Here is a 12,259-nt window from a genome sequence, read left to right on the forward strand (position 1 = left end):
CATGGTTAGAAATGTCTATCTCTGTGGCCCAACAACAATGAACTAGATCTATCGTTGTTCTAGGGCAACAGGTGCAGATACCCTGCAAGGAGGTCATTCAAGGAGGAGTGACACTTCAATCTCTCTTTCTCCTCCCTACACTGCTCCCACATTCCTATAAAGCCTCCATTGGCAGGGAGCTATATGTGAAATTTGTGTTTTTGTTGTTGTTTTGGAGGGTGAAACAGAAACCTTCCATTCTTCCCATCTCATTTCATTCAATTTTGTGTTAATGCATCATCATTTTCAATGCTTGGAAACTTTCAAAGACTTTTTTGGGGGGTGAGGGTGGGGGATGGGTGGTAGGGATGTAACCCAGGGGCACATTACCACTTTACATCCCCAGCCCCTTTTGTTTCTTATTTTGAGACAGGGTCTCGCTAAGTTGCTTAGGGTCTTGCTAAGTTGCTAAGCTTGACCTCCAACTTTCGATCCTGCTGCCTCAGCCCCCTGAGTAGCTGGAATTACAGGCATGTACCATTGGGCCTAGCTTCAAAGAGCTTTTTAAAGAGGGAACAACTGTTTATCAAATAAGCAGTGAATCCATTCATGCTTCTCTCCCTTTTTAAACCACCTACGTGACCTTCAGGGAGCTTCCCATTTCCCACAGGCAAGCACCAAACCTCGTTCTGTACCTGCAAGTTATCTTGCCCTGTGTCAATGAACTTTTCAAAATAAAACCATCTCACACATTCCCTGCTGGCAGAGGTGAGTGTGGATGTGGGTGGGTGCTATATTATTTTAGTTTTTTGTTTTAAAGTTCTCTCTCCTGAATATGCTGGACCATTTCTGGGAGGTGTTTCTCTTACCCACTTTCTGTCTCCCCTGTTGGTACAGACCTTTATGTATTCATTTTTAAGTTGTCTCTGAAGCAAATAATTCTTCAACATTTCCCTTCCTCCTGCCCGCCTATGTTTGCGTATGTGGGAGTGTTTGGTGTAGAAATTAGAAAGTGATTTATTGCTAGTAAAACAGTTTCTATCTTTACTATAAATATTAACTTGAACATGGTTAGGCATAGAGTTTTCAGTCACCTCCAACTTTTGGTTGAAGAACTGAACAGCTTTGGTGTATCTGAAACAGCAAAGCTCTTTCTAATTTAGCAAAAAATAAGGAAATGTACAAGGCCAGAACTTTGTGATGTTCTGTCTTCCAAAACTGTATTGCCTTTTGGTTCAATAATTATGAAGGGATTTGTGACATCCTTCTTGAAAGTAATTACACTTCCATAATATTGGAGAATTGCACAGAGTATTTGATTTGGATGGATATGATGTAATAACAAAAGAAAATATATCTTAGCCTATTTCTGAACAATGCAGTTTCTGCGTAGCACTTGTCTGGTGAATGAAGTTCATTAAGCTTTTTCATTGAACATTTCTATCTCATAATGGTACTTGTATTGTTACAATATATTTTTTATTTTTTTTCTTTCTTCACTCAATCTAATTGGCTGCTTTTAACAGATATTATCAATCTTAAAAATTTTGTCAACAGGTAGAGATAATCCTAGTGTTTACCTTATGTTGTGACCTTGAGATGGATAGTCAGGACCTTGGCTTTCCTGGTCTGGCTTTTATGGTGGTGAGTGGAGGCCAGGAAGGTTTATATATAATGGAACACAAATCAAGGCACTTTGGGGAGAGAAAATGGGTTCTTTTTTCCATAAGAGAACCCTAGGTTTTGAGGCAGGCAGTAGCTGGATGTAATGTGGGAGGGACACTGGCTGCCTGGGACTGCCTGGTATATCTGTCTCCTGCTTCTCACATGCAAAAAAGTAGTAGTTAAGGAATAACTATGATCTTTGAGTATTTTTTCCACTTCCTTAAAGTCAATAGTTCTTGATCAGGCGATGGGACAAACATCAGACACACCTTGGTAAATATGTTCACCTTGCAGGTAGAAGTGTGGTCCTAGTCTAGACTTAACAGAATGAAATCTGCAGGACCAGTACCTGTGGAGTCTGCAAAGCTCCTCCAGTAATTTGGATTTGCACAGTTATTTCTAAACCAAAGATCTACAACAAATATATGAAAAAATGTTCAATATCTCTAGTATTTAGAGAAATGCAAACCAAAACTACTCTAAGATTTCATTTTACTCCGGTCAGAATGATAGTTATCAAGAACACAAGCAACAATAAATGTTGGTGAGGATGGGGATGGCGAAAGGCATACTCATACATTGCTGGTGGAACTGCAAATTGGTGCAACCAATCTGGAAAGCAGTATGGAGATTCCTTAGAAATCTTGGAATGGAACCACCATTTGACCCAGCTATCCCATTCCTCAGTCTATACCCCCCCAAAAAACAGCATACTACAGTAACAGAGCCACTTCAATGTTTATAGCAGCACAATTCACAAATTCTAAACTGTGGAAGCAACCTAGATGCCCTTCAACAGATGAATAGGTAAAGAAACTGTGGTACGTATACACTATGGAGTAAGATTCAGCATTCAAAGAATAAAATTATGGCATTTGCAAGTAAATGAATGGAGTTGGAGAATATCGTACTAAGTGAAGTAAGCCAATCCTAAAAAACCAAAGGCCAAATGTTCTCTCTGATCTGTGGATGCTGATCCATAATGGGACTGGGCGGGGGCGGGGTGGGGTGGGGGTACATGGGGAGAATAGAGGAACTTTGGGCAAAGGGGAGGAAGGGTATGGAGGGGGCATGGGGGTGGGAAAGATGGTGGAATGAGATGAACGTCATTACCCTAGGTATATGTACAACTGCACATGTGGTGTGACTACATCATGTACAACCAGAGAAATGAAAATTTGTGTACAATGAATAGAAATGTATTCTGCTATCATGTATAACTAATTAGAACAAATTAAACATTTTTAAAACAACCAATGATCTAACTTGGTAAGTTAATTTTCTCTCAGTGATGTGGGGAGGGATCAGAGATCTCAATAGACTGGAAATACTTCCAGAATTGGGCCCTAAGCAAGAGACATTTGACTTATGACCCTTTCTACTCTGATAGTTGAGAATGAAGAAGAAGGAAAAATTATAAAGAGTAAGTCACACCACCACCCCCAGCACAGAAATCCCCAAAAGAGAACAATTCAGGCCCCTGGGACTTTCCTGTAGGGAAACAGTTCATTGCCAATTATGGCTTTTCTACCAGCTGATATGGTGTCAGTATTGCCATTATCAAGGAGGCTTAAATATGGGTCCCAGAGAGGCATAAACACTGAATTAATGCATTCTGTCTGCTAGTAAAACATTAGATAGGAAAACAGATTATTGTGTTCCTTAATGATCGAATCAGTGAGTCCTTGCACAGTGCTTTGCAAGACAAAATAGTTAAGATTTTTAGATTAGCAATAGTCTTTATCAGGAATACTTTCCATTTATCCTTGGTATGTATTTTTGATACTTAAAATCTAAAAATAATGTTTCTTGAGGTTGTCTCTTTCTTGTCCATAAAAACCAATTAGACCAACATTCTATCTAGAATCAATAATTCATGAAGATGACTCCAGTCTTTCTGAAGAGTCCAGGTGGAAGAGAAGTTATTGAGGATACACCATAGGTAAACCTTATCTAATGATGCAAACACTCACCATCCTGGGCTTCCTCCAAAAAGGTGCTTTGAACCAGCAGGATGCTGACAGCCAGTCATTCAGCACCAAGGACGGAAGTTAAAATCTTGACAATACTTTGGCTGCTTTGTAATGAGAGCTTTTACATTTCTTTCATCTAAAAATGACTATCCATTTTATCTCACTGGTTAAGCTCCCACTCCCAAATCCACAGTTTTCGAGATTACAAAGAAAAGATGGTGATATTATAATTAAATTCTGCAGATAAAGATTCTTTAGGTAATTACTTTCCCCAAATTGTTTAAAGCAAAGAATGTTGCTTTAAACATTTTTTTCCTTAGGTAAATGATGAACTTGTTGGTCATTTTCCTCCCAGTCATTTTTTTAAAGTGCTCAAAAGGTTATCACTAAAATATATTGAGTAAATATATAATATATAATCATATGGATGTAAAAATAGTTTCATAATCTAAATGCAAATGTATATTTGGAATATTATTTAGGAATGGGAGGGAAAAATGTATGGGATCTCTCAAATGTGTAACTATACTTTAAGCTATTGAGCAATGAATGAAAATGAACTGCTTTTAGGTCAGACCTGTTTAAGCACTTAAGTCTTGAATTCAGAACCCCGTATGTGAACTATTTTATTTTATATACATTCACACACACACAAACACACACACACACAAACACACACACACACACACACAACTTATAAAAAGGAGAAAACCTTAAAATTGAACTATAAATTTAATCTTTTCTTCTTTTACTATCAGTATTTCAGAGGTAAGAAAAAAAACATTTTCTCCTTGCTTATATGCATATAAATCATGCTAGGGCTAGGGATGTGGCTCAAGTGGTAACACACTCGCCTGGCATGCTCGGGGCGCTGAGTTCGATCCTCAGCACCACATAAAAATAAAATAAAGATGTTGTGTCCACGAAAACTGAAAAATAAATATTAAAAAATTCTCTCTCTCTCTCTCTCTCTCTCTCTTCTCTCTCTCTCTTTTTTAAATCATGCACATAAATATCTTATTCACATTTTTTCCCTTAAAAAGTAACCAGACATAATTGCCTCATTAAAACCTGTTTTCTTAGCCAGTAAGAAAATTACACCTGTAATCTCAACGGCTCAGGAGGCTGAGGCAGGAGAATCATGAGTTCAAAGTCAGCCTCAGCAAAAGCGAGGCACTAAGCAACTTAGTGAGACCCCATCTCTAAATAAAACAAATACAAAATAGGGCTGGAGATATGGCTCAGTAGTCAAGTGCCCCTGAGTTCAATCCCTGGTACACTCAAAAAAATCCGTTTTCTTTTTATAAAAGAAAATGTAAAACAAAAACCCAGTTTCCCTTATAATAAACTTGTCTAATAGATACAAATAAACAGGGTACCTATTTTCGTTTTATCAGTATTTTTCAATTAAAACTGCCACAAATAACTAATTTGAAATCCAAATAATGCATTGATTTTAAAGTTACTGAGGTCTAAATTCTCACTATTTCAGTAGATTTATTTCAAGAATTTATTTATATCCTTGTATATAGTCTGCTTTTTAAAGTCACAAAGGCAAACCAATTATTTTCCCATTCCAAGTTTTTAGGACCGAATTTCCAAAAGAAAGTTTTTAAACAGATAAAATTAGATTAAATATTAAATACACAAAGTACAGAAGTAAGTTTATTTAAAAAAACAGTATTATTATTTCTGACACCATACAATCTTTAGAGGCCTCAAATGACAATATCTTAAATTTAATGATTCACATTGGGGAAATACATGTATAGTTACTACAATGAAAACTTTTCATGTCATACTTTCTAATGAGAAAATTCAATTCAATGAGTCTATTAGTGTGCTACACAGAATTTTATATCAGGAGAGGATTGGATTTGCGCTTTGGATAACTTTCAAACCATGAAGATTTGTAAAAGTGTTAAGAGTGTATCCAACAACTACTCATTAGAAGAAAAATTACTATTATGAAAAACCAAACCTTAAATACCACCAAAGAAAGAAAATAACACAGCGAAGCTCAGTTGTGTATTGTTTTGTAATCATGCATTATATCATTTGGGCTTAACACAGCCTCTGAAAATACTGTTTACATTCTGATTCCAAAGGTGAAGAAACAGGTTTTGAGAGGTGAAGTGACATGTCCCAGGTTACAAGTTTAGTCAGATGGAGAATTAGAAACTGAACCCATTTCTTCAGCAACTATTGATTTGGGGAAATTCTTGGGCTGAAGTCCTTTCATGAGAGCAAAGTTTCCAACTCTTGCCTGTGAGGCCCCCTTGGCTTTGGCCCCAGGCATAGCATGGGAAGTGGTTCTTTAAGGAAGTTATGGTACCAGATGGACAGGGGTGTGGCTGGTGGGGTGGTTGTGACACATTTCTCCTCGCACTCAAGACATCTTCTATCCTGCCTAACTACTTCATTAGCCCTTAAGCACCTACCATATGCAAAATGCTCTGGGTGGGTGTTGAGGGGAATACCATGGTGAGACATGAGACAGGGCTTCTGTCCTCACAGTGTAACCACGGGACCTATGACAACGGGGGCACAATTGTAGGGAGCCCTCTTTTCACATCAAGTGTTTATGGAGGACCTCACCAAGTTATACATGGCCTTGTAGACCTCACTGTAACATCACCAAATGCACCAATCGCGGGGTTCTGGGGTGATGCAATTCTAATAGAGAACAAATAGAAGGTGAATATCCCTTATCTAAAATGCGTGGAACCAGAGGTGTTTTGGATTTTGTGGAATACTTACATAAGCATAATGAATTGTCATGGGGATGGGACCCGAGGCTAAACATAAAATTCAAATTCAAATTGAAAAAGTCAATTCAGTTGTTTATTTCATTTATACCGTATTCACAGAACCTGAAGGTAAGTATATACAGTATTTTTAGTGTGCCTGGGTTTTGACTGACCATCACATGAGGTCAAGTGTGGAATTTTCCATTTGAGCCCTCTGTCAGTGCCTGATTTTGTAGCATTTGGAATTTGAGATATGTGGATTAGAAATGTGTGACCTGTACTTCAGGGAGCACGCCTAACCAATGTGCCTTTCACTGTGCCTGTCACACAGTGAAGGAATTCAGAAGGGAACATAGACCTGATGCCCATCTTCACGGTCCTTCTGGGCCAAGCTCATTTACTTATAAGAAAGGCCAGAAAGCATCTGGCTGCCATTGTTCTTACAACTACCCTGTGTTTCTAGTAAATCATGACACTCAGCAAGGAAAGGAATAAAGCAGTTTTACTTTAGAAATACTCTAAATCCATTTAATGATAAAAAAAAGCATAATTTTAAGTAAGCTATTTTTTTAAGATTGTGGATTAAAGCGAAAATAGCTTGCTTTTGAAACAGAATTGGACTATAATATAAGAAACAAGCTTAGCCTACACCCCGGAGTCTCTGTCCCGAGAATGTGGCCGGACTTCCCTCCTCCTCTTGGCTGTGAGCATCCTCACTGTAATGCCCTCTGACTAAGTGACAAGGAAGTAACTCGAATTGTCTGTTTCCTCCGAGCAGATGGCTCCTTGTTTTTCACAACATATGATTGTAAAGTCAGTAGGATATTTTAAGAACCCGCTGAACAAACACACCAACTTGTTTACCTAAAAGTGCTGAATGAACAACCCATTACACCTGGCCCCTGCATCCCACTTTCTTCCAGACCAAGGTTGAGATGCTGTAGCTCATTTTACCATGCTATTGGTGAGGCTTCTCCAAGGGAATACAAAATGTTAGTCTTTGATGTCTTCAGGTCAATATAATTTTTAAATGTACTGGTTTTCTTTTGTAAGATTCATGGCTGTGAATTCCTTTATTTTAGAGGCATTTATTGAGTTGTGCCATATGCAAGATACCCTGCTAGGCAAGTTCTTTCCAATCTGCCTAGACTTGAAACTAAGTGACTTTCACTGTCTCCCCAAAGTCTAGAATAGTTCCTGGCATCCAGTAGAATCCTAATACATTTTTCAATGAATGAATGACACACTGAGACAAGCCATCCTAGTATTTCCCCCCACGGGGAATTCATATTGTGATAAAAAGCAGTATAAAGACCTTCACCCTTGGCAATTATTATCTGCTCACTAATTATTTCCAGGATAGTTATTTTCAGAGAGTTCCACAGGACTGACACAGCTTCACAGGAAATCAGTTAATTAACCACCAGATGTTGAACGGACACTTACTTTGTGCAATTCTCCCTTCTTGGACCACTGGGCCATTCAAGGGAGTGAGATATAGTCTCTGTTTCCAAAGAGCCTCTCCATTAACATAAAGTTAACAATATAATACAGTAGTGAGTCCAAGAAGGTTGTTGGCATCCAGGAGAACTAAAAAGAGGTCATAGGAACAATTTTGGAAAATTACAGATGGATGACTGGGATTGGGCCTTCAAGCCAACATGGAGAATGAAAGAAAAGGCATAATAGGAACACAGACGTGTGTGTGTGTGTGTGTGTGTGTGTGTGTGTTAGAAGGTGAGGGGAGAATAGCATGAACAGAGTAAGGAGGAAGGCAGAGCACAAAAGGATGCCAAGAGTTCACTGCATTTAGTGCAGTTTGAGTCAACTGGATAACTTTATTGAAGGAATACTATGTACCAGCCATTGTAAGAGGTAGTAGGTATACAATGGTTAACAAGACTGATATGGTCCCTGGATGGCTAGCCAGCAGAAGACACAGATGGGTAAACAGACGATTACAATACAGTGCGATAAGTGCTGTGGTAGGGAAAAGTCCAGGTGTTACGAGAAGGACATGGATTGGACCAGTGCAGAAGAGGAAGTATGGAAAGTTCTTGGAAGAAAAGATCTGAAATTGACACTGAAGTCAAAGTAGAAATTAGGAGGAAATGTGAAGGTAGCTTGTAGGGCATCTACCCTAGAAGAGCGAGCTTGAAGGGCCTCGGGATCTGAAGCTGGCGGAGGCTTGCTGAGCACAGTGGGAAGGAGTGCAGGGGAAGGGGCTGCGGGCAGAAGCAGTGGACAGACTTGGCATCTCTCATTTCCCAAGAAGCTTGGACTTTATCCTAAAAGCAGTGGTGACCCTGAGGAATCTTAAGCAAGGGAATGAAACAAACAGGCCTTTTAGGTAGGTAGCTATCAGCAGGGTGAGATGTCCCTGAGAGGAGAAATGGATGACAAGAACAAAAGAAAAATATGGAGTTCTTGAAGGTGTATCCCCAACACAATGCAAGAGCTAAATGAAGAATGAATGAATGAATGAATGAAATAATCAACCAATCAATCATTTAGAACAGAACTGAAAATATGAGACTTGAGGTGGAGGTAAAATTTGTCTGTGTGCACATAAGGGTGGAGGGAACACTAGAACACTGATGTGTCCTCAGCTCTTGCATCTCCACAGACAAATGATCACAACAGGTGACAGTGGAGTGGGGCAGTTCAGTGGAAGCTGCTTGAATGTTGGAGTCCAAAGACCTGGTCCGAGCCTTAGTTTGGTCATTTATTAATTGTGAGATACGACTTAATTACTTGGACCCTCGGGCCCCACATCTACTATGCCTGCTTTTTTCTTATACAACAGCAGAGCAGCATCACACTCTGTGTATGCTTCTATTTGCAGGAGGAACGTGGGATCTGGGCCAGGATCAGCAGCCCATTGGCGTTTCTGATTCATCCACCATAAAAAGCAGCTAGTACAACTGGCATGACAGTGGTATTGTGGTTGAGTTGAAAGGAACTAGTAGCCAGTGTTGATCAAACTGGGCAGGTGACTCTCTTGTCCGTGGAAAGCCTGGCAGTGAAGTGAAAGAGGTGGGGAAAGGATAGGAAGAATCCGTCTGCAGTTGTTTCCAACGAAAGCACTGGGGACAGAAACAAATGGCACAGCTGGAGCCTAGGAGTCAGTGAGGGGGGCCAAGGGCAGCTGGAGGGGGCTGAGGGACAGACACTGTCTACACTAGGACTCAGTTCCCCAAAGCTCACTGCCCTTTCATGAGTTCATCTTACCAAATTAATGTTGCCAACGCAAGATCTTAGAAAGCAGAACTTAGGCAAGGTCGAAGCCAAGAGGCCTTCTCACAGATGTGGGCTGTACCTAACAGCCCAGGGCCAGATGACTTAAGGAAAGAGACGACAAGGGCAGGAATCATGGGTGCAGGAGTGGTGTCCTCCTTGGATCTGGAGATTTGGAAAGAGGAGAAGCCTGCTTGGAGTGTGAAGTGGAGAAATGCAGGAAGAATTATAATGTCCATGGATCCAGGCATGTTAAACCAACAAATGGAGGGGGGGTGGACAGAAGGTGAAGAACAGCCCTGTAAGAAGGTTCTGGAAGTAGGGCTAGTGAACCAACCTAGAAATACTTTTTGCCATGGGTTTCAGAAAATAGGGCAGGTCTGCATTCCTTGGTACCCTCAGGAGATCAAAGAGATGAGGCCCAAAGTGGCTTTCACTGTGAACACTGAAGTCCCCCTCCTTGCAGCATCTCCCATCTCATCCCCTGCCACTTCCCCAAACTTTCCTGTAAGTTCACACCATCTGGTCCATCCTAGGCAGAGAGTTGCTTTTTCTCTGCCGAAAAGTTGGACACAGTGCAACATCAGTGAACCAAGGAGAAATCCATTAAAACAACAGCTTCCTTAAGAAATGTGACTTTCAGTTTGTGGACAAAGTTCCAAGTCTTTACGTCATCTTCATCAGAGGATTCCGTAGCGTTTTTATGAAACGATACTGAGGGGCTGGGGTTGTGGCTCAGTGGCAAAGCGCTTGCCTTGCACACGTGAAGCACTGGGTTCAATCCTCAGTATCACATAAAAATAAATAAACAAAATAAAGATGCTGTGTCCCTTTATAACTGAAAAAAAAAATTTAAAAACCCAATAGTTGACTAAATTATTTTCCATCAACACAGAGTCATCCCTCCGCAGTTGGCTCTCATCTATCCTCTGCAAATCAATCAATCAACCACCACAAAAAAGCCACTTCCAGTTTTTCCTGGAAATTCCAACGCAAGGGGTCGTGAAATCAAGTTGACTAAATAATTCATTCCCTGCAGTGACGGCTGAAATGGCTTGGCCCGGCATCAGGGTCACTGGTTATCTTGTGCTCTCTACACACCAATAATAATCCATCCAAGAACATCTAAGGCAGACATCAGAGTCTCTTCATCAAGACTGAAATCCGTGTGTCTCCTGTTCCCTAATACATTTCACCATCCACATTGTTTAATTGAGCCTTTTACTACAAACGGTTTTAGGCTCTGATGCTAGACAGGAATTTGAAGCATGCATTGGAGTATTTAATGGCATTAATTTCTGGTGCCCACAGATTTCTGATGCCAACTTCACGCCACAATCCAATAATCTTGCAAAATAAAGAAAATACCAGGACATGAAATGCAACACAGAATTCTCCAGTACTGCACGCAAAGTAGTTCCCTGTCCTGCTGATGCTGACGAGTCATAACATACCTCCCTATATACAGATCCTTAGATGTCACAATCAATTAAGAAAATAAAAGGAAGAATAAGACAGGCACTTCCGGATGGAAGAACTGCTCTAACTTTTCCAACCCAACACGTTTATTTGGCAACCGAAAGCTCTTCAATACATCCCAAGTTAATTTTAAACTCCCATCTAATCATGACAAATGATATGCAGTCCTTGTTGTGTGGTTTCATTTTAATCAGAAGGCATCAGTTTAAATGATTCCTACCTGGAAATATGGACGGTCTCTTTTTGGGGCGCCTCAGGTGAAAGGGTTCCAAGTTCTTAATGTTTCTTTGAAGTTTTCCTCTAATGTCATTTCCTATGAGGAGTTCAGGTGGCAGGCTGCTCCGTCGGGAGGATTTAGGATCATTTTGAGATGCATTTAGTTTGTTCTTCGTTCTGGAATATAAATTGCTGTCATCAACTGCCATCGTAGTAGATTCATTGGAGACTCGGAACAAAAATCCCAAAAGCCAAACCCAGAGGCAGCCTCTGCCACAGCCTCCTCCACCCAGACTCGGAGGTTCTCATGCTTTCCCCTGCACTTGCTTGGGAAGCTTAGCAAGTTGATGGGCGTGGACGGGAACAGGTGTAGAATTACTAAGTAGCCACTCCTCTCAACAGTTAATAGCACCGGGGAGAAAGATCCCCCCAAAATCATTAGGTACAGAAGACTGGGGAATCTGAACAGAGGCAACACACATCCGTGCTTCTGTGGATGGCAATAAAAGTGGTGTCAGGCTTCTAGTATGAAATACCTGTCTTAATGGTGCAATAAATTAAAAAATAAATAAATAAAAGCAACCACGACTCACTATTTAAGAATGAATGCCAGTGCAAACTGTGAGACTGGTATTTTTTATTTCTCAAACTCTTTCTGGAGATTTTGAACCATTTTTTTTTTTTTACATTCTCTCTTATCTTTGTGTTTCAAACTACATACATACAAATGGCCTTTTTTATTCTTATCTGGCCAGCAGCCAAGGAGCTGGCTGGAAGAGGGAGATGAGAGATGGCGGGTGATGACCAGGAAGGAACCGGTTGTGGGTGTGTGTGTCAGGCAGCAGTGCTGGGAACCCAGGATGGCGCTGACCCACCCTCCCATCCTGCGCTCCACCTGGCGGATGGCTTCTCCAGAAGTTCACCCTGCCTGGCAGAGGGGCCGGAGGTCTAGAAAACAGG

General features: G+C 40.5%; 1 protein-coding gene across 1 annotated transcript in view; it reads right to left on the reverse strand.

Moving 5' to 3' along the window:
* Fry (FRY microtubule binding protein) overlaps positions 1-12,259 on the reverse strand; it is a 392,985-nt gene that overhangs the window by 287,382 nt on the left and 93,344 nt on the right. The window contains exon 2 of the mRNA XM_078016146.1: positions 11,304-11,476. The gene's annotated coding sequence lies outside the window, so the exon portion shown is untranslated. The remainder of the gene's footprint in view (positions 1-11,303; positions 11,477-12,259) is intronic.

Source organism: Ictidomys tridecemlineatus, chromosome 6 (assembly GCF_052094955.1).
Source record: "Ictidomys tridecemlineatus isolate mIctTri1 chromosome 6, mIctTri1.hap1, whole genome shotgun sequence".
NCBI lineage: Eukaryota > Metazoa > Chordata > Mammalia > Rodentia > Sciuridae > Ictidomys > Ictidomys tridecemlineatus.